Source organism: Panthera pardus, unplaced genomic scaffold (assembly GCF_024362965.1).
Source record: "Panthera pardus isolate Hobbes unplaced genomic scaffold, ASM2436296v1 HiC_scaffold_7, whole genome shotgun sequence".
Lineage (NCBI taxonomy): Eukaryota > Metazoa > Chordata > Mammalia > Carnivora > Felidae > Panthera > Panthera pardus.
This window is the reverse complement of record NW_026527002.1, coordinates 39787571-39813066: the sequence shown is the minus strand read 5'-3', so window position 1 is coordinate 39813066 and position 25496 is coordinate 39787571. Positions and strand designations below refer to the sequence as shown.

The 25496-nt window shown below is 41.1% G+C and overlaps 1 long non-coding RNA gene across 2 annotated transcripts in view; it reads left to right on the top strand.

The window, feature by feature from the left end:
- The window catches only part of LOC109269493 (uncharacterized), a 394897-nt gene that overhangs the window by 249069 nt on the left and 120332 nt on the right, over positions 1-25496 (top strand). For both annotated transcript variants that reach the window (XR_002081105.2, XR_008419929.1), the window contains exons 3-4: positions 4897-5217; positions 6612-6758. This is a non-coding gene — a long non-coding RNA (uncharacterized LOC109269493). The remainder of the gene's footprint in view (positions 1-4896; positions 5218-6611; positions 6759-25496) is intronic.

The following is a 25496-nucleotide window of genomic DNA, read 5'->3' as shown; positions in this document are numbered from 1 at the left end:
TGTCAAAATTGGTTGGTGGGAGGGAGAAAACCTTTCAAGTAGCAAACCAATTTTTTTTCACCCCAACCAATAAAGGAACCTCCTTCTTTGACAGTTGGTTTACTGATGTGAAGAGCCCAAGTGGCCAGGTGGTCATCTCAGCTTCCAGTTTAATGAAACATGTGTGTGTGCACACACGTGTACCCATGCAGGCACACCCCTGGAAACCTTCTTCCTTAGCAACAAAGCATTTGAAACCAGCAGAGCCCAAAATTGTGAGGAAAGAAAGCAGAAATTTTACTAGTAGAGGACACGGGTAATAGTAATATGAGCCACTTCTATTTCCATCCCTTGATTCTCAGGATCCTGAATCCTATCTATGGAAGAAACAGTACAATATATTAGTCATTAATCTGGCACTTACTGCATCCTAGAGGGTGTCACAAAAGAGTGGTTCCGCACTGATACCGTTAACTGTGTCTTCAAAGGCCTTTCTACTATTCTGTTAAGCCTCAGAAAGATGAGGGTTATGGTAAGCGCAGTGAATTCCATGAATATAAGCCCATGATCCACTTTATTTGCTGAAAAATTAATTCTCTTGTCCAGAGCGATATTATGTAGAGTAGTATGATGGTAAATAAGGCATTCTGCAAGTTCATGGATGGTAGTTTTGGCATTTGTGTTGTGGGAAGTGAAGGCAAATCCATATTCAGAGGAAGTGTCAATTCCATGAGAACAAAGTACTGCCTCTAATGGAAAGGCATGGAAGACCACATGGAGGTCGTCCAGTGTAATCAACCTGCTATTAGGTGGCTGGCAGTTTTACCAAGAAATGGCGCCATATCAGGGGCTCAGTGTTGACCCCCACTGTTGACAGGTTACATATTCAGCAATGACTACAGCCAGATCAGCATACCATTGGGTCCAACACCAATCGTTGACCTACAAGACTATGAGCAAATCAATGTTTTAAGCTGCTAACTTTTGAGGTAGTTTGTTGCACAACAAAGGCTAACTTAAACAGAAATTGGTACCAGGAAGTGAGGTGCTGCCAACACAAAAAAACCTAAAACATGTGGCACTAGTTTTGTTTCAAAGTAATTGGCAAAACCACTGCATGTGGTGACTCGGAAGTTAGAAAATGTAACTAACTCATACGATTGTGGATCCAATTAAGAAAATTTTCAGGCAGAGTGTTGAAAACATATACAAAGAAAGGGATGAACTAAAGAAAACTATTCAGTTTGCAGGCAGAAAGTAGAGGAAGTATAGAGGGCCTTTCTAGACTTTCTAAATTAGAAAATAAAATAGTTTTCAGTCACAGTCTCTTCAGTCTACAAAAGATCCTTCTAAAATCTTTTGGGGGGGGGGGGTTGGTTTTAAGCACCTGTACAGACCTCAGAAAGATTTGTGGTGGTTCCTAGAAGATTCTCTCAATAGGGCAAGATAACTTCTAAAGACTTCAAGGGCATTAATTTATAGCATCCTGATTTCCTGTCAAAAGAAGAAAGGAGAGCACATCAAAAACAATTGTGTGTGTGTGTGTGTGTGTGTGTGTGTGTGTGTGTGTGTGTGTTTTCTGTGTCTAATTAAATGGGCTCTACCCTGATACATAGGAAACCCACAAAGTTTTAAAGGGGGTTGTATAAGGTTGCATTCTAATGGGACCAAAACAGTTCAAAGTAAACAGATGACTCTGGGCCCTCAAATTTCTTTGAAAAGGGAGCAGGATGAGAAAAGCTATTTCTCTGTAAATAAGGGCTATTTCTTATTGTATATGTACATGACTGGATTCTTGAGTTGCTATGCACCAATGATTCCTATTTACTTCCCATTTCTCCTTTTTTAAAAAAATTCTTAAAGCTTATTTATTTATTTTGAGAGAGACAGAGACAGTGCGAGTTGGGGAGGGGCAAAGATAGGAATGGAGGAAGAGAATCCCAGGCAGGCTCCACACTGTCAGCACAGAGCCTGAGGTGGGGCTCGAATTCATGAAACGATGAGATCATGACCTGAGCCAAAACTGAGAGTTGGATACTTAACTGACTGAGCCACCCGGGTACCCCTCTCTTTTTTTTGAATGGAGATATTTATTACGATTTTCTTATTGCCATCTCACCATTGCATATTGGGTATGTGGGGAGAGGGAGCAAACAAATGTGTCTGTTTAGTTCACAAATTTCCGGACTAAGAGGAGCCACATGCAAGAAGCTGTACCTAAGAGGCCTTGTCCACATCTGAACCATCCACATCTGGATGAAGTTCCCAAGATATTGGACTCTGCGTTTGTGATAAAACTATATGATGGCTTCCAGCAATCTCGGAAGTGAGTGAATAATTACAATAATACAAATAATACAAATAATTATAGCTAGCGGGTGATTGTGGACGATTACATCTGGCCACAAATTCTTTGCAGCTTGTCCCATGAAGAGATGGAGTGGGTTTCTCTACCTCTTGAATTGTGGCTGGCTCATGACTCGATTCAACCAACCAACCAACCAACCAAACAGCCAAAAATGTGACAGAAGTGACAATGTGTAAACTGTGAGTCTAAGCCTCCAGAGACCTTGCAGTTTCTGAACTTGCTCTCTTGGAACATGTCTACTCTGAATAAGCCTGCCCTCTTTTTCCTGTGGAGAGAAAGGCCTGGCCACCCCAACCCTGCCAGCTGTCTCAGCTGAGGCCCCAGATATAGGAGTGGGATCATCAGACGCTATGTAAGGCAAAGGTGCCTGTGTCTCAGCTGAGCCCAACCCAAACCTGCAACCCACAGAATTGAGAGGAGATAAATGATTATTTCAAGCCACAGAGTTTTGAGGTGGTTCTTTGCCTAACAAAATCCAGTTTTATGGCTTCATATAGAAGTCTTTTGTCTTTTACTGAAATTGCAAAAACCTTGAGGGCAGTAACTGCATTTTGCAATATTTGTGATTTCTGTAACACTTAGCACAGGGCTGGGTACATATTGATAGTATGTGAATGCTTTTTATGTGCTGGAGGCTATTATTCTTATGTTTGGAAATACAGAGTTTAAAAAGTAAAAGAATATCAGAAGAAAAAGTTTAGGCTGGCTAAGCCTATCATAGGGGTTCCTTCCTCGTTCCTGCCTCCTTTTCCACCCCTGACAAGGGGAACAGGTGTGGTCTTTAACCCCTGGTCTTCAGAATCAGAGGGGACCAGATTTTTTCCATCTATTTCACTGTTAGACTCTCAATGGGTAGTGAAGAAGTGTCCACTGCTTAAAGAGGTGACAATATAAATAGATAAAGAAAAAAACTAAATGTTTTGGCAGCAGGGAGTATTAGCCCAGACTCTGAATCTTTCAGCTTTGCCCATGGATGTTACTGGGCCTAATAACCAGTTGAAAGCAGACCAGTGAGAGTCAGAACAATTGCCTGGAATCATCTTGCTTCCTTCCTGATCTGATTCTGCTCTTCTTCTCTTTCCTCCTGAATCCTGGCCTTTGGCTTTGTTTCCCATTTACAACCTACTTACTCTTCCCTTTGCACTTGGCATTGCTATTAAGTATTCTTGGCTTGGGCTGTTAGTAATTCATACAGATGCTGGCTTAGGCTCACCTTTGGATCTTTCCACCCAGACTTGCCTTAGATAGGCTGCTGTGACCTAATTTTAGCTCCTTGTGGAGTAACCATCAAGAGATGCTGCCAGAATGGGCTGAGAGGTGGGTGAGGACCTCGTGCACATTGACTTCACATCTACTGCTGTTAGGTCTTGGAGGTCATTTGCTAATCGGATCAAGAGAAAAGAGTAATGTATTCTGCTACCATTGAAAAACAAGAGATGTAAAAATTTCCTCAATGAAATTATTATGTAACACACACAATGCATTTTCTCTCGCTGGAGTATAGAGAGGTAGTTCCCAGGCTGTGCCTACCCGGGTGTCTGCAGAGCTGGGCTCAGGGTTCCTGCCTCCGTGCCCATGAGGGAGCTCTGCTTCATTCTGCTTTAAATGTGGGTGATGCGTAGAAGGATCCTGTAAAGGATTCTGCAGTGTAAGGCTTAGATGTGAATGCACACCATCTTTATTTGTTAAGCGTAGAATAAGAGCTCATCATGAGAAACTTGCTCAGTAAATGTGTGTTGGCCAACGAACTGAGTATCTCTTCACTATAAGAACAGTAGAGTTACTTTAAAAGCCATGTTGTGACTTTTAATTTTGCGATAAGGTCAAAATATGATTTGTCCCCTTTATGCTTATTTAAAGATCACACGTGAATCTCTAAAGTGATAGTTACTAAAACTGTGGGTGGGCCAAGTCAGCAAATGACAATACTGCCTTTCTGTGTATGAGGCTTCATTAATACTTCAATATTCGTCTGAAGACAGAAGGGTGTGTGTCCCCCAATCCCCTTGCTTCCCATTATGTTTTTGCTTGATTACTGCAGGTGTGCAAAAGCCTTTTCCGTGTGAAGCCACATGTCTCTGCATAGGAGTTTGGGGTTTGAGAGTGCATTTATCAAATGCATGCCAACTCTTGCAAAACTCCCTAAGAAAATTGTAGAACACCTGCATACTAATGGTTTTTATTGTTGAAATTATTTTATTGCACAATCAAAAACCTACAATCATATCATGGAAACATGCTCCATGACTCCAAGTACAAAAATTGGCTGTGAACTTCACTGCTGACACTTTATTTCTTGTAATTAAACTTTTACTTTTATTTCACCTATTTTATCCCATAAACAGGGGAAAAAAAATAAAACATATGGAGGGAACTGCGGGATGTTGTGGTTTATTCCATGTTTTGGTATTTTTAGCTGTTCCCAATGAACCTGAAGCCCTGAAATTTGTACTCAAAGTGTATTAAAAAGATAAATTCATTAGTTAAAAAATATTGAAAAGCTAACTATATATTTAGGTTGGAATCTTCTCTATTTCCTTGTCTTGCAGAAAGTAACAGACCACAGTCGCCGGTATTTTCTTTCCTCTTCAAAACCACTTCTGCTCCAAAGACCATGAACCTGAACTGAAGAAACGACTCTTTCCTGCTGGTGTGAGATAATTCAGTCTCCATGATGTCTTAATCCTGGGCCTCCCTTAATTGACTTCTAACTGTGCTGAACTGTGGCTGCTAGGAGTTGCAATGTGGATCGCAATTTACAAGGCACTGGAATCGTTTCTCGTCCTCAAATTAGTCCTGAGCCATACTCGAGAAAGATTAAAAAAAAAAAAAAAAAATGTTTACCTTACCTGGCTGTCTTGCCATCTCAAGTAAGACTTTCTTACCATCTCAGAATGGATGGTTGCCTTTTAACAATTTAGTTAGGGACAGAAAGGAAAGAGCATTACGGCTGCCGATAACATGTCAATTTTGTCTTAATAAAGTTGCCTCCCCAAACCATAAGAGACTCTTAAATACAGAGAACAAACTGAGGATTGCTGGAGGGGAGGTAGGTGGGGGGATGGGCTAAGTGGTGATAGGGATTAAGGAGGGCACTTGGGATGAGCACTGGGTGTTGTATGTAAGTGATGAATCACTACATTCTACTCCTGAATCCATTACTACACTATATGTTACCTAACTTGGATTTAAATTAAAAAAAAAAATTGCCTCCCATGGCTCATCTTGTCTAGGGGAATTGGAGAGCTCCTAATGCTTTTAGATGTTCATGAGGGGGTGGTGATTATTTTGAAGCCCTGTTCTGTGGGGATCCAATACAAGGATCACCTCCTTTTCCTTTTCCATGAATGTCTTTGGGATATATTTATTAATTAGGAAGTATTCTAGATCTTAGCAGCAGGGGGAAAAAAGGAGAAGGTTATTTCTTCTATGGCCCCTTATAGCCATGTAACATTTACTTCTACCTAACCTACCTTGCTTCTTCCTTTCCTTCTTCGGACCCTCCAACTTAGAAAGCCATGATATATGCACACATGAACACCAGTGGGTATAGGTGCTCTGTTAACTCTTGGAATAAAGAAGATATGTTAGAATCCTCAAAGAATTCACATCCAAAGGGGGAGACATATACATAAATGATGGTGATATAATTTAAAAAGATGTATGTGAAGAGTTTTTATGGCATCAGAAAGGAGAGACACCTATCACTAGGGCTGGAGGAGTCCATGGTGGTTTTCTGGAGGAAAAGGCAACAGAATTAACTTTAAGGATGACTCAGAATCAGCCAGGAAAGGAAATGTTAAGAGGATCCTTTAGGCAGAAGGAATGGATGAGAAAAGCAGGGAAGGTTAAATAGGTAGTGTGTGTGCAGGAATCACAAGCTGTTTCATGCCACACCGGAGAGCAGATGGGGAGGTTTGGGGAGAGCTAATCAGGCCCGGAGGTAGGTATGTGTAGTATTACATGCCGTGGCAACCGGCTTGGACTTCATCAAGTAGAGGATGGGGATGCTCTTATGCAGGGAGTAAAAGTGGCAGATTGGTGCCTTATGTGTGTCATTTGGGCAGCTGGGAACAGGGTGAATTTGAGCACAGGAAAAGTAAGGCTGTAGGTCAGATAGCAGGCTGATACAGTTGTCCAAGAAAAAGTCCTGAACTAGGGTGGTGACAGCTGATGGTGAGGGGTTACGGTTGAGAAATACCTAATAGGTTGAACTGGAAGGGCTTGCACTAAGTTCATAGAAGGCGACTCATTAATTTTTCAGAACGGCCACAGAACTTACTCAGCTTTGAAGAGACTGGATCCTCCATTTGAGACCTGAAGACCCTCCATCATGCAAGACTGACTGCCTGCCTATAACTTTGTGGAGAGGCTGGTATTGACATACCAGGGCTCATGGGTGAGCATTCAGGTATGAAATCATTCTTATGAGAATTCCATGAAGTCTGCTCCTTCTCACTCTCAGGAACCTTTGGACATTTGTGGGATAACTATTATGGAGAACCCAGGATGAATGGGGCTGGGATGATTAGGACTTGTTTTTGGCTATGAAGCCTACAATTCCCATCTCTAAGTGTTTCCAGATTGAGAGCCATATATTTTGTCATGGAAATGCCATTTGGCTCCTAGAATGATTCCTCAGAGCATGTAGGAGAAAGCCAGCATCCTGAGCTTTGTGCTCAAGGTCCTTTCATGGTCTGTCCCTGTCTTCTTCATTCTCGTTTCCCATCACGTGACACATGCATTCTTTCTCCGTGTCTTGCAATTTGCAAATGTCGTTCTACTTTTGAAATCTTGTCCCACAGTTGTCCATCTAAATACCTTTTACTCCCCTTCAGAAAGTATCCTGGAAGCCTTACTGATGGTAAAGCCTTTAAGGGAAATGCGTGCATACATATATATGTATATTTATTTCTAGTGGTTAGCTCAGTCAGTGCTTAGCAAAGAGTTCTGAATGAATATGGGTGGGTATTTCTCTTGTCCTATATCAGGCTCAGACTCTCAGGGATTTATAAGTCGTTAAGAATTACTTAAAATACCCAGCAATATAAAATTCTAGAAAAAAATAAGTGTGTGACAATGCTTTTAAAAATGTAAAAATTATCTACCAAAGTATATTATTATTATATTGAACACCATGTTTACCTACTCACTCATTTAGCTAACACTTATTGGGCAAAATCTGTAAGCAAAGCACAAATAGAACAGGTAGCTCGTGCTTAGGAGACTTACCTGATTGAAGTCCAGATCTTTGGAAGACTAGAAGTTCAGGTATCATATTGAGCATTTTACTGACCTTTGCCTGTTGTGGAGGACTAAGTGTAGCCAGGATGGTAGAAAGTGCTAGGTCTCTTGGAAGAGGATCTGAGCTCTCACAAGCTGACTGAGTGAAACACTGCTCTCATTTTCAATGGCCTCATCTGTAAAGCCCGGATAGAGGCACACACCTCCTGGGTTGTGCCATTCAGTAAAAGGATGGAAGCTAATGTGGGTGTGGATAATTTGGTGTCAGGGTCAGTTTTATGAGTATGTGACCTGTGCAGTTGCTCAGGGTGTTGGCCTTGGTTTAATGCTTTACTGTCGCCATCTTGAAATTCTCCATAATTACTGAACAAGGGGCCTCACAGTTTCATTTTTTTCTGAGTTCCTTAAATTATGTAGCCAGTTCTGCCTGACACACAACCACGGGCACATAATAGTGTTCTCAAAAGAGCCCTAAATTCTTAACCTGAGATTAGAGGGGCCACTTCTAATGAGGGTTGGGCTTTGATGATACCTTCTCTTTGCTCTTCCACTGAAGGCATGCTGTTGCTCCCTCTATTCCCATACCTGCTTCCTGAGGAGAATATAGATTTTCAATTCTGTCATCCATTTTTTTGTCATTTATTTAAAAAATCCATACTGAGATCATTCTTTTATCTTAACTACTATTTTTATCCCCCACCTGCCCCTTCTCCCTACCGAGATAAACACATTGGCCACCAGCTGTACATAAAATCAAAAATGCAAATTCCTTTTTGATTCCATCAAGGTTCGAGTTGCAGGTTTGTGTGTGGGGTGTGTGTGTGTGTGTGTGTGTGTGTGTGTGTGTGTGCTGTTAAAATACTTCAAAAATTTTAATTAAAAAAAAAGCTAAGTCCCTGTGGTAGTTTGATTTTGGCATCTACCATAGAATTTTAAGATTTTAATATCTTTGTTGATCATAAATTGACTGTGAATTTTGCTCCGATGAAAATTACTTGTGCCTGAAAGCTACACTGGGTTGAAACATTCTACCACAGTAATCCCTATGGATTAGAGCATATTGAAGTACAACCGTGGGAAATAGAATGCTTCTTTTAAACCACTGAGCCAACAAATAAGGTCATTTGATGCTGAGAGACCGTGAATGTCCACAAAGGGGCTAGTTCACCGGTAACATTAAGCTGGTTTGGACTGACCTATTCCTTAGCTGATGGTAGGAATATTAGAACTTTATTGTTATTATTATTATTATTATTATTATTATTATTATTTTATCAATCCCCTTTTGCTTTTTGTCCTTCCAAGATACAAGCTGGAAAATAAACTATAAGGTGGTTGAATCTCTGCATGGTTAAAACTAAGTCAACTTTTGTGCAGACTATTTCCTTTTGAATTTGCTGTCTAAATGCTTTGAAAGCACATTAAAAATGGCAACGTGTTAGGCATTTTAAATGGGGAAGATTTCAGGTGTCATCTCTAAATGACAATTCAGAAATACCTACTTTGTATCCCCCCCCGCCCAAATGCTCTGAGCTGGAAAACTGAATGAATGAAAAGAAAAATGGGAAAACCAAACAAATTGGAATCATGCCTGGCTTGTTTACTTTAGGAAATCTCTTAACACTCATTTTAATCAATTGAAAAGAGATGGTTCATCAGATCATAGAATTTTAGAGCTGAAAGGAGCCTCAGAGATGATCTCATCTGACTCTCTCATTTTATGGATGAGGAAACTGGGACCCAGCGAGGGGAAGATGGCTTTCTAGCATTCCACGGCTAATTAGCAGCTGGGCAGAGCACTGAAGTCACCACATGCCCAGCCTGATGTCTTTTCCAGTCTGGATTACTGCCTCATTTTCATACCAGTTTAAAGTCTTCATATAGTTACAAATTAAAAAGATTTATAAGAGTAACTTAGTGAACATAGGAAGAGTATTTTTTTTTTTTTGGTTGAATGAGAGCTTTCAATTATGTTTTGGAATTTTGACTGGTACTGGATATAAAATTGTTTTGCACACAGTAGACAGTAAATATTTGTAGATTGAGAGAACCGCTCAGAAAAAGTTAATTTATAAAAAAAAGAAAAACCCACAAAACCCTAAACACATATGTTTAACATTGCATAAGGGAAAATGCTTACATCTAATATCAAAGGAAGAAAGTTCTTCCCCCAATAAAATCCTAAATGCAATTTCAGGTGTTCTTTCCAAAAATAAAAGGAAACCTATGTGGTAGGATATTTGCAGACCTTCTCAAAGTTGCTTATCAATAGGGTGGACCATATGATTTTTTGTCCAAACTGGGTCACTTTTGATAGTGAAAGGAGACATTATAAACATTTTTGTTGAGGCAACAAGTATAAACTGGGACTTTGCAGGGCAACTAGGACGTATGGGTCACCTTACATATGAAATGATGAAAAGTTTACATTAATTCGGTATTTACTATGTGCTAGGCAAGGCCTCAGGGACTTATAGACTTTAGTGTCTCTTTTACTGGTTGAGCAGGTAAAGTCTTCAGCGACATTTTATTATGAGGTTTAAATATTATATTAAAAGTCAGAGGTGTTGGATCACATAATTTTTACTTCCTACAATGAAAGGTACAGAAATCTTTTCTATTTCTCTAGGTAGAAAGAAATGAAGGCTTTCTGGAGGACTGTCTACCTCCTTCCACCCCCCACCCCCCACCCCCCAAACCCCCCACCCCTGCCCAAATTTCTTCCACAAGTCCTTCTTTCTGAGACTTCTTTGAGTGGCAAAATTCAAATAGGATTATTTGGTGTTGAATATTTTTCTGAAAACAGCTTCCTGGTGAGGAAGGTTTCTTTGTCCTGACAAGATAGGTTGCTGCTGAATTTGCTTTTCTCACTTTTAGTTGGTTTTATAATGGGGTTGTTGAAAGCAATGAACGGTTTAGAAAAATACCCTTGGTGCGGCGAAATAGGGACCGTTTCCAAAGCTTGTTCAAAATCTGATTACATTAGCAATTTCTCAAATCCATTGTATTAGCTTTGTAATTTGCTTCCATGACCCACGAATCTATTGACTCAGACAGTGACTTTTTTTTTTTAAGGAAGGGAAAAAGACCTCTCTCTTTGGAAAACACAAACTTTGAAGAACTTGGAAACAATAGATTTCTAGATTGGCTGGAAGATAAGATCCAAACCTACCCAATTTGTTTGCCATTGTTTGCAGTGTCTCTGTAGGGAGGCTGGGACTGATGCCTTGGTAGCTCTTTTGGATTTTATAGACAGCGCTTTAAGGAGTAACCTCAGGCTGGGCCCTTAGACGTTCTTTCTGCAGGGAGGGAGAAACCTTGACGTTTGAAAATAGGTAGTATCCTTATTGAAACTTCAGCAGGTGCCTAGGTCTTAATACTCGATGCTTTCCTTATATTTTCTCACTTTACCTTCACAGCAGCCGCATGAAAACCTAAACCATACTTCGCGCTAGTTTGTGGTCAAGAAAGCAGAGGCTGAGAGAGGTGACTTTGGGAACTAGCAAAGTTGTGATTTACAGGCAGTTTTGTCTGGTTCCAGGGCTGCACCCTGGGCTCTTAACTAACCACTCTGCCAGGCAATATTTGGAGATTCTCTTGGATTTATCTCAATTCTTGAGAGGGTTGTCTCCATTGAAAGCCAACTACCCAGTTATCGGAACCAGAACATTTGCATACTGTTATGGGTTGAACTGCGCCCCAGCCCCAAAGTATATGCTGAAGTCCTAAACCCCAATACCTCAGAATGTGACAGTATTTGGAAATAGGGTCTTTTATGTTTTATTTTAAATTTATTTTTATTATTATTTTATTTTTGAGAGAGAGAGAGAGAGCAGGGGAGGGGCAGAGAGAGAGGGAGACACAGAATCTGAAGCAGGCTCCAGGCTCTGAGCTGTCAGCACAGAGACCCATGTGGGGCTCGAACCCACAAAACTCGAGATCATGCCCTGAGGCGAAGTCGGTCGCTCAACCTGCTGAGCCAGTCAGGCATCCTGGAAATTGGGTCTTTTAAGAGAGAACCAAGTGAGGTGGGTAGTGTGGGACCTAATCTGATATGATTAGATGCCCTTAAAGGGGGAAATTTGGACACAGACAGAGGTAAGACGATGTGAAGTGGTACAGGAAGAAGACCACCATCTGGAAGCCAAAGCTACAAGCAGTCTACAAGGAGAGAGGCCTGGAACAGACCATTCCCTAGTGCCTCTGGAGACAGCACGTCTCTGCAAACTTCTTGATTTCAGACTTCTGGCCTCCAGAACCATCAGAAAATAAATTTCTGTTGTTGTTCTAAGGCACCTAGTTTGTGGTACTTTGTTACAGCAGCCCTAGCAAATACACATTTCCCCCACATTGTAGCTGGTGGGGACTTGCTTCTGAGTTGCTGGAGCTACTCTTTCTGCTGACTGTGGAGCAGAGAGAGACAGGTCCAGGCCGGAAGCGCTTGCGATGCAGCACCAGCCAGTGGAACCCATCTCCAGGCTTTAAGACTGAGGTAGAGCCCTGGCCACCTCACCAGTGACAAGGGGAGGTGGCCTGCGTGGTGGCTGTGATCTCCCACTTCTTAGACGCACACGATGGTGGTTCCAAGCCGACTCCTCTTTCTCTCTCTCCTACTCCCGGTGGGAGAATGATCTGTCATGGCTCTTGAATAATGCACACATTGATGATTTCTTAATAACTTAAAAGCCCTTGTGATGGGATGAGGAGAAGGAAGAAAACATGTCCGACCACCTGCAAGCAGGGAACAACAGCTTCATTCAAATCATTCTCAGGAGGAACTTTTGAACTGCCAGGCGAGACCTGATCCTGAGCTTCTGGGGAGAGTAATCTGGTTTCCTCAAACTTACCACCACTACCTCTAAGTGCAACCAGAAACACAACTATACTATTAGCTAGAAATAATAAAATGCTCAATAAACCCAAGATGATGAAGGCCCAGCCAGGAAACCCTCAAACACTCATGTTTACGGCACACCTGGTGAGTATTTTTACAGTAGAGTATAAAATATGCCCTTTTGAATAGCACCGAATTGGTGGCACAGCACATTTATGCCCTTCAAGCTATAAGCCTGAATTTGCAGTTTATAAACTCCTTATAACCCTTCTCTATAATGTAAAAGTTTAGAACAGAAAGAGTAGTTGGACAAGCTGTAGAGGTGGAAACAAACAGCTTCTGTTTCTCGTCTATAGAAGAGAAAGCTGAAGGGAGTGAGTGTCTTTATGGAATTGCTTCGGCCCAGGGGAAAATTCCTGGAAAGAGGATTGGAATCAGATAAATTCCTTCTTCTCTTGAATTTCTACTGTACTGTTGAGGACAAACTTATTAAAAAAAAAAAAAAAGAACACCTTTGTTGAACAAGGTGTCAGAATAGCGGCAACCCGTTTTGGGTTGGCATTTCATCCCCCCAGTATGGCCATGCCTGGTGGAACTCTGTAGCCTTTCTCTCAATGTTTGTTTTTCCCTGTAGACTTGTAATACTCTGTGGGCCTTTCCTGATGCCGGGACCTCCCACTCAGGCCAAGCCACCCCGCTCCACGCCAGGCCCACCATTCTCGTCTTGGCCCACCTCTCTTCTTTCACAGTTTTATAATTAGTGACCCCTGCCACATACCGGGCACCTACCACTGCCCAAATTCTCTCTTTCCTCTCTGGAGTCCTGGTGGTCTGTCTCCAATGGCAAAATGTGTTTTCCTGAACCCTCTGCCTCTGGTTGGGTCCCAGGAAGTACTCAGCGGCAGAGCCTGGGAAGGGCTCCCAGGCCCATCTCCTGTGTGGGAGTAAAGGCAGCAAGATGGGGCTGAGGAAGAACCTAACGATGATGCAGCCGGAGCAAAGGCCTCAGCTCCCACCATGTGAAGCCCACCATCTAGAACAGCTGGGTCTTTGAAAACCTTCCTCAAAGGGCACTAGGGGCTGGCTGCCCCAGGAGGGGATATGGTCTTGGGTAAGGAATCTCCCTGTGACTAAGGGCAGCTCTCTCTTTGGGAGAAACTCAGTCGGGACCCTTCAGCTACCAACAAGCCTAGCAGCTGGGGGAATGAGTGTTGGGTCTAACCAGGGTGGATCTGGCTGGGTACCACTGCGTTCACTACACCCTCATTGTAGAATTCCCAGTTGAGGAAGCCAAGACTTTGCAGAAAAATAAAGGTTACAAGTAAGGTTAGGAAGAATCTTATCCCTATTTTTTTTTACATTTACTGAAATATAACAATCAAACACGTGCTATCAATACTATTTTACACACCTTAAATAAGTTATAATTAATGCTGTATAATTAATTAATCTATTATTTATCTCTTTCCCTTCTCCTAAGCTTTAATAAGATACTTACAAATATGTTTATCTCTGTTACAAATAGTATATTGATAATTGCCATTAACTGAGCACATACTGTATTGCAGATATTTATTATTTTATTCAATCTTCATAAGAGCCTATAAGAAAGATACCATTATCCCCATTATGGATGAGGAAAGCAAGCTTAAAACAGAACAAATTACTTCTCCAATTCACACATAAATTGCAGAACTGGGTTCTGAACCTGACCCCGGAAGTTCTATTCTTTTAACTCTATCATGTTGCTTTTTATCCTAATAAGTAGTTTATTTTCCTTTTTGGTTCTCTTTCCAGATATCCAATACCTCTCTGATTTTTGTTTTCCCTGCTAGTTATGGAATCCATTCCTGGAGTCTGACTTTAGTCCCAGAAATAAAGCCGTAAAAGAGACAATGGAAACCTGTATTAAACCTCCTTGGAATAGCTTGGGGGTGGGGTAGCTCCTTAGAGAGCCCCTGCTTTCCTAGGCTGGAGCTCTTGCTGCATGGCTCTGACCCTTCTTCCATCCATTGATGCAGGACAATCTCCCTTGGCTTCTCCTCTGTGCCCTGAACCTCTTGAGGCTTCACCACAATAATCTCAATCCCTATTCCACCTTCCTCTTCTCCCAAAGCCCAGTTCTTTTTTCTAGTTCTTTTCTTTTTTCTAGTTCTTAGCAGAAATGACAACTGATGTCCACAAGTTCAGATCTAAAATTCTCATGGCAGTAGAAAGAAAATAAGTAGATACAGTCCCACATCCTGGGATTTCAGGCACAGGGAAGAGAGATTGAGAAGAGACCACTACATATATAATGACTTAAAGACTTGTCTTCATGTGTCGTTTCCCCAGCATGCCTCATATTGAAAACCTGATTTGGTCCAGACTAAAACTTCCTAGAGTTTGGGGCATCAGGTAAAAAAATATTCCCTACTTCATCATTTCAGAAATTTTAAGTTAAATAGAGCCAATTCTCTGTCTCTCTTTGTCTCTCTCTTTCTCCTTCTCTCTCTCCCTACACACACATACACACACACACATACACACACACCCCACACACACTCTCAATCTGTATCTGTATAGTATCTAGGTATGTAATTTGTAAATTTATAAATCTATATACAAATATAGATTCCATATAAATATAAATCTATGTATGCAATTTGTAAAACTATAACAAAAGGAATCTTATCCAGCTGGCTTTATCCAACTCAAAATGTGCCATGTGGGCTTTAGAGAAGAAATCAGGATGAGTTGCTTAGCTGAGGCCTTTTTTTATACTAGAATAGTGGAATTAAAATCTCATTTTTTGAAATGAAAAAAGGATAGATTTTCATCTGTCTGAGATAATTTAATATAACCTACCTGGAGGCAGAGGAGAATGGAGCGAATGATTCTTCTAGTCATTTCTAGCTCTATAATTATATTTTCAGGGGGAGAGAATAAAGATTCCTGCTGCTCCATACACTATTATACATTTTGAAGAGGATTCAGAATTTAATATTTGTCATTCAGCCACTTTCTTAATTTTATGTCTAATTAGCCAAGAAATTGAAGTTTCAAAAACATTCTTGATTTGCCAAATTCCCATATGTATTTCAATTCAACATGCACTTAGTATATTCCTTCTAGGTGTGCAGCACTTTGTTGGGGAACCAGGGAAAGAGGTCGAAGGAGGAGGAAAACGCGCCAGTCTTTGCATGTCCAGAGTCCAGTGAGGAAGCAGGACAATTCAAAACGAGTTGCTAAGTTGGGGGTATTGCCGTTTAGCAGAAACACAGAGGTGGGCTCACAGAATTTTGCTGAGGTGGGAGGAACACTGAGGAAGCTTCACAAGGAGCTGATGTTGGAACTGGGTCAAAAATAAGCAGACTGTCACGTGGGGTGCTGGGAGGGAGGGAGGAAGGGAGGAAAGAAGGGAGGGAGGGAGGATGGGAAGAAGGAAGGAAAGAAGGGAGGGAAAACAGGGAGGGAAAGAAGGAAGGAGGAAGGAAATAAGGAAAGTTTCTTTGAGCCACCTCTCCACTGAGACCTTCCCCTGGCCTATTGTGATTAATGTTCCTCCATTGTGTCTGTTATGCAGAATCTGAAGGCTCAAGACAAGAAAGGCCCCAGGCTCTGCTAGCATTCTTCATTTCAAGACTGTCCTGTCCTTGCTTCCTCCCTGCCCTTCAGATAAGGAGGTAGCACGCAACTCTACACTTGCAACCTGTCCAGGTGTTTGTGTGTGAGGACTGTATGGCATATCACAAGCTCATCACCCCCTAAACAGAATGGTAGCTGTCGGTAACCCCAGCACTACAGTGGATTCCTACTGAGAATGCTCTCCTTCTCCCAAGACTGTCTTATCTTCCGAATCTCCAAAAATAATAGTACTGTTTCTCTCAAAACTGCTATTTCCATAGAGATGAATCTTTCCTCCCACATTTGTCTTATTTTGCAGGACATTGTTAAAAATATCTTTTCATAAATAACTAATAGTATTTATCTCCCTTTCACAAGCTTGACTCTCATGGATATTATAATGCTGCAAAGGATGAATGCTTTGTGGGGTTGGTTGCAAGCAGCCACAAGCCCACAGCCCCCCCCCATCCCCACCCCCATGCTCAAGGCCAGCACTAATTTCCATGTGAAGGCAGTGAATTTGCACTTCCATGTAATTCCCTTTCTTTGGGATTCCTAGCCATCCCCACACCCTTCTGGTCCTCAGACCATCTCTCTTGCCTGCAGCCAGCTGTCAACTAATCCTTCCAAACTGTGAATCCTCAACCGGAAAATGTTGCCTTCTCCAGAGACACATTCTAATGGTGGAATCACAGGCACTGTAACTGGCCTCAGTAGAACCATGGTAATGAAGGACTTGCTGGCCATGCTGCTGGCTGAGAGCTACTGGGAATAGTCTGAGGGGAGCCTTAGCCAAAACTTCCCAAAGGTGGTGGCAGCTGCCTTTTCTGCACTCACATAGACTTGTCGAAAATGGGTGGACTTTCTAACTACTAGGTACTGATTATTGGTGGCTTCTGTGAATTAGTCCTGTCCCCCACTTTTCTTGGGTCTCCAGATATACAGGCATCTAAGACATTGCTTCTTATTTACAGACACAACAGAGGCCCTTAAGTTAGGAATTTCCTCACCATTCTGCTTCTCCACCTTAGAACATCAGTCTTTGCATCCCTCTTAGCACTTGTCCTGCTCCTCTGCCTCCTTCACTCAAGGCCAGCCTGTTTCCCTGTTCTGGATTCCACCTTATACGTCTTGTTCCACTGCGTTCTCTTTCTTGCCTGTAACCTCGAAGTGTCCCTCTCTTTGTTTATGCGAGTCCTTGCCTGCACGTAAGGTACAAATCCTTCTCACCTGAGAACCTGTCTTCCTCTCTATCTTCAACTCATTATAAGCTGGTGTTCTTCCTCTCCAGTCTGATGTAACTCTTCTTTCTAACACCACCGTTGATCCTCTAATGGTCAGCTTCATGGATATTTCTCAGGCATCATATTTGTTTCCCTACAGTATTTACCGCTGCTGACAATGCCATCCTTCTTCAATTCATTTCCTCATTTGATTTCTTCGTTGAACTCCTTATGCTTCTCTTTGGTCTTCTTTCAAGGTGTCTCTTCTTTCACAACATCCCTTAAATATTGATATTTATTTAAATATTGACATCATGAATTTCTCATCAGCCTATTTCTCTTCTTTATTCCTTCCTGGGCTCTCTCATTAACCCTCTCAGCTTAAAGTCCATCTTTGTCCTGTTGACTGTGAACCCACATCTCCCACTCAGACCTCTTTTCTATGCTTCAGACGTGTATGTTCAGGTGTCTAATGGGCATGTACATCAGGCCAATCCAGACTCCTCAAATCTGCTTCATCCCAAAGTATGTCCCTCTGTCCCCCTTTAACTCCCTTCACCTTACTCACTCTCTTGTATTTCCTAAAAGAGGTGCCTGGCACCACTATATACACATGGGACTCCTGGATATATTCCCTTCCTTTCTCCCACACAGCTAACTGAATGATGGTCTTATCAGTTGTACAAGCCCAAGCAAGACCTCTCTTGTCCATACCTTCTTCTACTTCCTATTGCTTCTGCCAGATTTAGGCACCCATTGTTTTTTCTATGCACTCTTTGTGCTGCTTCCAGTTTCTAGTCTTGCCCCTCACTGCCATCTACTATGACCACCATCCATCCACCACAAGTCTGAACATGTCAATGATCAGTCAGAATTCTTCAAGGTTCTTCTTGGCTCAGAGAAGAGAAAACTGTGGCTCATGGGCCAAATCTGGCCCATCTTCTGTTTCTGTACAAATAAAACTCACGTACAAACTCAACTCTTCCATTGCATAAAAGTTGCCACAAACAATGAAGAATTGAGTACTTCCGAAAGAGAGCATAGGGTCTCCAAAACCTACGAGATTTCCCATCTGAGCCTTTTCCAGGAAAAATTTGCTGGCCTGTGGCAGAGGATTCACCCAACCTTCTTACCATCTTAGCATAGCACAGAAAGCCCTCCAACATATGTCCTCTCTGTACCTGTCCAGATTCATGTTCTTTAACTTTGTCTCTAATAGAAATGTTGGATTTTTTTTTTTTTTTTTTTTTTTTTTTTTTGGTATATGAGGTTGTGTAACATGGTGTTTTAAGGGGGATGTATACCCAAGATACCTGGAGCGAATCCTGGCCTTGCCACTCATTATCTGTGTGATCTTGAGCAAGTTACTTAACCTCTTTATGGTGTAGTTTCCCCATATGCAAAAATGGAAGATCCTGATTCAAACTTTTCCCAATTCAGAGAACTTTGGAAATATTTTATTTGACTGTAACGTAGAGCTAATGAGATTGTCTTTTGGGTAATAGTTCATGGCAGTACAGCTGTCAGCACAGAGCCTGACGCGGGGCTCAAACTCACAGACTGTGAGATCGTGACCTGAGCTGAAGTCAGACACTCAACCCACTGAGCCACCCAGGTGCCCCCCCCCACCCCCCGCCGGCCACAATGTATTTTTGAGAGCAGTGTTACACATATTAAAGTATTCTCACTTGAATAAGTCAACTTTCTTATCTCAACTGATTTATATGACATCGTCTAGGAACAAAAATTCACCTGTCAATGCAAAAAGCGAAGACATCAGAGAAAAAAAGGGATTATTTTTGAGGAATTTAAAAATTTATTGGAAAAGAGAAAGGCTCCCTGTTTATGGGGCACTTGGGTGGCTCAGTCGGTTAAACGTCCGACTTCGGCTCAAGCCGTGATCTCTCTGCTCACAGGTTTGAGCCCCGCATCAGGCTCTGTGCTGGCAGCTGAGAACCTAGAGCCTGCTTCACATTCTGTGTCTCCCTCTCTCTCTCTGTCTCTCTCTCTCCTTCAAAAATAAAAATAAACTTTAAAAAAATTACAAAACCACAATTATTCCACCCTGCCTGCATGTGAGTATGGTATACATAAGCTGTTATTTATAGACTTTAGTGCTCACCCTAATCTGATTCTCTTCAGCTCATTTCTAAGAGAATGATATTTTTTTGCCCTCCGGCAGTTAGGTGAGATCTTGTGAATGCAAATGCGCCATTCCTTACTTCCTGGATGAAGCATTGAATCACTGGTGTGAGACCAGCACTTTCTTCCCATGCTGGATAGAACAAGGAGGACAATATTCCAGATGGTACATCCACAAGATGGAGGCCTCTCTCAGCCTCGATTACTGAGTCACACTGTATAGGGGCAAGCGGCTCCAGTGTGTTACCTGGACCCTCAATGGATTTTTTGACTGTGAACAATGAACTTCACTCAGATTCAATCAGAGAGATTTGGGGGTTGTTTGGTATTGCACATAACTTAGTCTACCTTGGATTATGACTCCATAAGAGAATAATGCCTTTTCCTTCCCTCATGTTCTTAGACAGTAGAATTAAGTGAATACCCGGGTGGGTAGAGCAGGCTTCCCAGTCCCAAGTCTTGTGTGGGGCCTTGGAAAGAGCTGTTCTATTGTTCTATGCTGATGAAGAAAGGGCTCCCCTTTGTGATCCACTCCTGGTTGTTTTCCCTCTTGTAATTAGCAGTTTTTGTTATTGTACTTGGGAGGTGAAGCTTTAGGAGCAAAGGCCATGGCTTTAATGATAAATGCCTCCTCAAACATTTCTAACCTGAAAATAAAATAACATAAAACCCCTCAAATGAATGTGGGAGCAAGCTGCAAATGTCAATTCTGCCATTGTATGGATTTAAAATCAAATGTAAACAATGTTTGAGGAAACACTGACCTGAATCAAGTCTTTTTTTTTTTTTTTTTTCACACTAGTAATTAGTTCTGCAGCAGCAGGCTGAGGCTGAAAGCTGGGTCAGTGCCCCTCTCCCCCAGGAAGCTGAGAAAATTCTCACTGCAGCCAGACCACAAGACTAGGCCCCTGGGGATGTCGTCTGCTGTGGTTGCCACTTTGCCCACTTCTGGTAAAGGGCAGGTTTCTTGGCAAATGCTCCCCCGACTTGATTTGGAGGGAGTGGATAGAAATTTTTTCTTTCTTTAGTGTGAACAGTAACCAGAGTGGAGAGGCTTGAGGAGGGATGATGGAGGTTAAAATTCAAGAAATCAGATGGCTGGCTTAACCAACATTGGGGTATCAGCTTCAAAAAGGTATCTTTACTAAAAAATAGGTGAATGGCCACAATGTTACATAGCTTTTCTCATACTCTGGAGCACAGTACCACTATAAAATCAAATTATCTGAGGGTTTCTTATTTTGATTTTTGTTCTGCAGCTGTTTCAATAATCAGAACTTTTAATAATCCATTTTCCTGATTCATAAAGCAATGGGTAAGGATGGATGTTTTTGAAAAATATTTGAGACTGAGTGGCTGGTTTAAATTTCCCACAGTGAGTGTCTTCACTTGAAGCCTGAGAAACAGATATCAAATTGTGTGTAAGAAGTACAAACCAGTTCACGGGGCGCCTGGGTGGCTCAGTCGGTTGAGCATCCGACTTCAGCTCAGGTCACGATCTCGCGGTCCGCGAGTTCGAGCCCCGCGTCAGGCTCTGGGCTGATGGCTCAGAGCCTGGAGCTTGCTTCCAATTCTGTGTCTCCCTCTCTCTCTGCCCCTCCCCCATTCATGCTGTGTCTCTCTCTGTCTCAAAAATAAATAAACGTTAAAAAAAATTTTTTTTTAAAAAAGAAGTACAAACCAGTTCATAAATGAGAACTTTAACCTCTGGAGCTATTACTCAGAACTGTACAAATTCAGACATATCCTTGTGAATTATCCGTGCCATTTCTAAGTTTATTTGAGAGCGTTTGGTCAAAAAAAGATTTTCAGGCCATCAAGATTATCTTCTCTGTTTCGAGTTCAGAGAACTAAAAGAAAATAAGACTCTACCTAATGAGGTGGAAAAATCATTTAAAAATCAGATAAATACCAAAGACTTGAGTATTAACAATTTATTATTATAGTATTCACTAACCTTAGGCAGGCTGGATATAAATGTTCTCTAAAGTGCTAAGTAGAAAGAATTTAATGATTTCAGTTTAATTCCCTGTTGCACTAAAGTCCATTCTGGAAAGAAAAAATAAAAACCATCAATGTACATTATATTAAAGGTCTGAGTCTCAAAAGTAAAACTCTAATCTTTAGCTGGAAAAACAAAGTATTTCAAAATGCATCCTGAGTCTACTGAAACTTCATCGTTCCTGAACCAGTCTGCTGTTATCAATAGTCAGTTCCTCTGTTATGACAGTAAATTAAAATACCACTCTTTGCCTTAACAACAACAACAAAAAAATGAATAAGAAGAATAAGAAATTTAAATGCCTTTGCCAAATCATTCTTTGGCTTGCTTTTTCATATCTTCTTTCTTTACTGAGGCCTTAAATCTGATATCCTTCAAATAGGCAGGACAGAGAAGAAAATGGCTCTTACCTTTCTGTTCCCCCTTTCTCTCTCCTGATGCTTCTGGTCTTTGTTCATCATTTTTTTCAGGTCATTACATCCCTTCTGGATTAATTTCTTTACTATCCCATTGGCTGGGCTGCCAAAACTCATTTCTTCATTACTGTTCTTTGCTTAAGGGTAGCAGTTGTTCAATCCTCCACCACATCCCCTTTGATCTGCCTTGGATTTTATTTTTTTATAACATCTATTTCTTTTTCCTTCTTTGTTTATCCCAGTGGCAGAAAAAGAGGATTAATTATTTCTATGAAGCCAGTGCTTCCTTTTGTGTCAAAGTGCTGGCAAACAGAACACATTTATCTCGAGAAAGAGCATTTCTCCATCGGTTGTAATTTGGGGTTCTATACATTGGACGCTGGATTCACTGAGGGCAGGGTCTCTGTTTGCAGATTCTCTTGGCAGAGTCAGTTGAACGATGACAAGTGTCTGCAGATCTAAGTCCGACTCCTTAATAAGTCTCTGTCTCTTGTCATGCATGTCTCTAAACCCATCCCAGAATAATCTTTCTGAAAGACAAATGAAATCTGTTAATTCTTGTCCCTGAACATTTCATGGGCTCTCCATTGTCTTCAGAAGAGACCCACACTCTTCAGAATAGCATAAAAACACTGGTTTTCTCCAACTTACTTCATATCTTCCCATTCTCCCCACTATCTATTACATTTCAGCCATTTGGTATTTCATACCAAAATAGAGGGGTTTCCAGACAGAGGACATCTTCTCCCATCTCTGGGCTTTTGAACTTGTTATTCTCTCTTATGAGAATGCCCTCCCCCTTTAGCTACTTGGCAAAGTCCTCACACTTTTTAGGACTCAATCCAAGGTTAGCCACTCTCTGAACCTTCTCCCATTTTCCCAAGACCCACAGGGTCGCTGTCCCCATAGTACTTTATATTCGAGTCTGGTGTCCTGCTCACCATATTCAATGTGAGTGTCTACTTGCCTGGATCATCCACTAGGTTTTGAGCTGCTTGAGGACAGGATCTCTGTCTTAGTTATCTCTGGGATCTCCATATCCTATTAAAGAGCCAGGAATATCATAGTGGCTCAAACATATTACATGCTCAGATGAATGAATGAATGAATGAATGGATAGTTAAGCAGCTCAATATTTCTCATTAGTTGCATGGCATAAATTATGAATCACTCTAGTTTTATTTTTCTTTTTGGTTGGCAATAAGAATATTCCCAAATGCAGGTACTTAATAGTTGTTACTGCTGTTATTCTAATTAATTAAGACTCATATTTTGAATAATATGAATTGATTCTATACAGTCTGAATTTATCAGGAAATTGTGGGTTCCTTTTTTATAATTTTATATGGTTTCTCATCTCTTTTCTTGACAAGCCACACTTCTGTTGGTTTTCTGTAGAGTAAATAGGATTTGGACCTGTTCACTTTAAGAATGTCCTTTTTCCTTTTAAATCCTAAGGAAAAATTGCATTAGTGGTCTGAATTTATCAAGATAACATTGAATTTAAAATTGGATACATACTGTATATACACAATTGTTCTCCTACATGTTCTAGATTCCATTTTATTGTTTTATTGTGAGCATTGGGCCATGGTATTAAATATTTTAGGTAAATATAATTATCAACTGCATAATACATCATTTTTTGGTTGTACTCTTTCTATAGTCATCACTTATTGAAGTATTATTGCATTGTGTTATGTGTATGCTTTTGTTTATATATTTGTATGTTTGTATGGTATCACAATGCAAAATGTATTTCTTGTTATGGATTAGGGTCCAAAACATCTGAGAGCCAATGGCTTACTCATAGACGAGTTCTGAGACTACCTATTCCACTTTAATATTTTCTTACAAAGGCAAGTCAGGTTAAGATGAAACTCAAAGAGGGCAATCTTGAAAGGTTTAACAAGTATAAAGTTTGTGAGTAGAAGTTAGAATAGTAGAATTAAGTTAAGAAGGTCCTGTCATAGAATAATTAAATACATGATAGATAAATGTATTATGCTTAATTTCCTTGTGTGATTTATGGGAACTGTATTTATTTTTAAACTCACCAGCTCTACCTACTTTAGGTCTCCTGACTTATTTTACCTCCCTGAGTCCCTGTCCCTCTGCCATTTACTACTGCAAATTGGGGATCCCTCAAATGGGGAGCCCAAGGCAATAGACTTAGTTCAACACAGTCAAGTGTAGTTTCTATCTTCCTACCTTTGGCCGGCTAGCCTGGCCCCTCTGCTGTCATTCCCACTGTGCACTATATATTGTCAAAGCTGAGGCATGTCTTAGGAATAAGACGTCTCGGTTAAGGAAATCAGGATGGTGGTCCCCACTTTTAAAAACTCCATCCTACCTTCCGGCACAGCAGTATGATTGATTCAGAAGATGGGTATCTTTCAGAAAGCTTGCATCTTATTTTCCTGCATTAACACCTAGTGCACCCCACAGACACGTGGCCTGGTAACTCCTCTTGTGTAAGTTTTCCACGATTCCTCTTTGTGAGTCACCATTTCTAATGTTAGCAATTTACAGTAATGAGCCACGAGCTGACACCCAGGCTGGGTGAGACAGAGGCAACGTTCCATCTACAACAAGTGGCAAAGAGTACTTGAGGGATACATTCTCTGCATTTTGAAAGCATCTTAATGATCCTAAGTGCTTTAGATGTTTAGAGGAAGTTCAAAGGCACTGAATCAATTGTACATCATTAAAAGAATACAATACATAAAACTTGGGGGCTGGAGGAATGGCATCTATTTTCCTGTTTCACAGACTACAAAGACTGAGGAGGCAGAAGGATAGAAGACCACTGAAGTAATGCTCTTGTTCCCTAGAAGCACAGGGTAAATGCATGTTTCCTTATGTGTTCGTGGCTGGGTTCCAAATGTGCCTCGGTAAGGATGAGTGAATTCAGGCATGTTGGGGAATCATGGGACATCCCATGACGTTTCTCCAAACATCTTTCATTCAGCAAAACACCAAACTCCTTAGCTGAACATTGCTTCATATTTAATTTTTAAATTGATTCATTATATGGCAAGATGGAGTTTACGTGTTTCCAAAGACTTTTACAGTTTTTACAATAAGGATAGTTGGATAACTTTGGAACTGCGTCTTTTGTAACAAATTACTTATTTTGGTGATAACAAGAATGACAGATCTATAGTTATTAGAACATAAATATTATCACCACGCACATTGACACACTCAGTTCAGAAAGTCAGTTTCTTAATATAAGAACACAGCCATCAATTTGATGAATTGCATTTTCCTTTCTCTCAAAGTAGGCTTTTTAATATGACTTCATTATTGAACAGGGTAGAGAATTCTAGTGCCAACAAACTCCTGCCAGCTATTTTTAGATTCATATTTATGTTTTTCTCTAGTACCTTTGGGCGGCAGCTGAGTATCTAGAAAGTGGAAGAAACATGGCCATTGGCTTCAGATGGCACTAGGTTTGAAATCTGGCCTTGCCACTGATTGGTTGAGTGGTCATGAGCAAATCACTTCATTTCTGTAAAACTTACTACCTCCCTTGTGGAAAGAGCACAGTACACTTCCTGGTTGTGCTCTTCTGAGAATGAAATGTATGTGCATGCAAAATGCTTCATATAAGGCCTTCTGGAAATTGTAGCAATTGGCTGAGATGCTGCCCTCATTACTCTCCTCACCCGATGGTGCA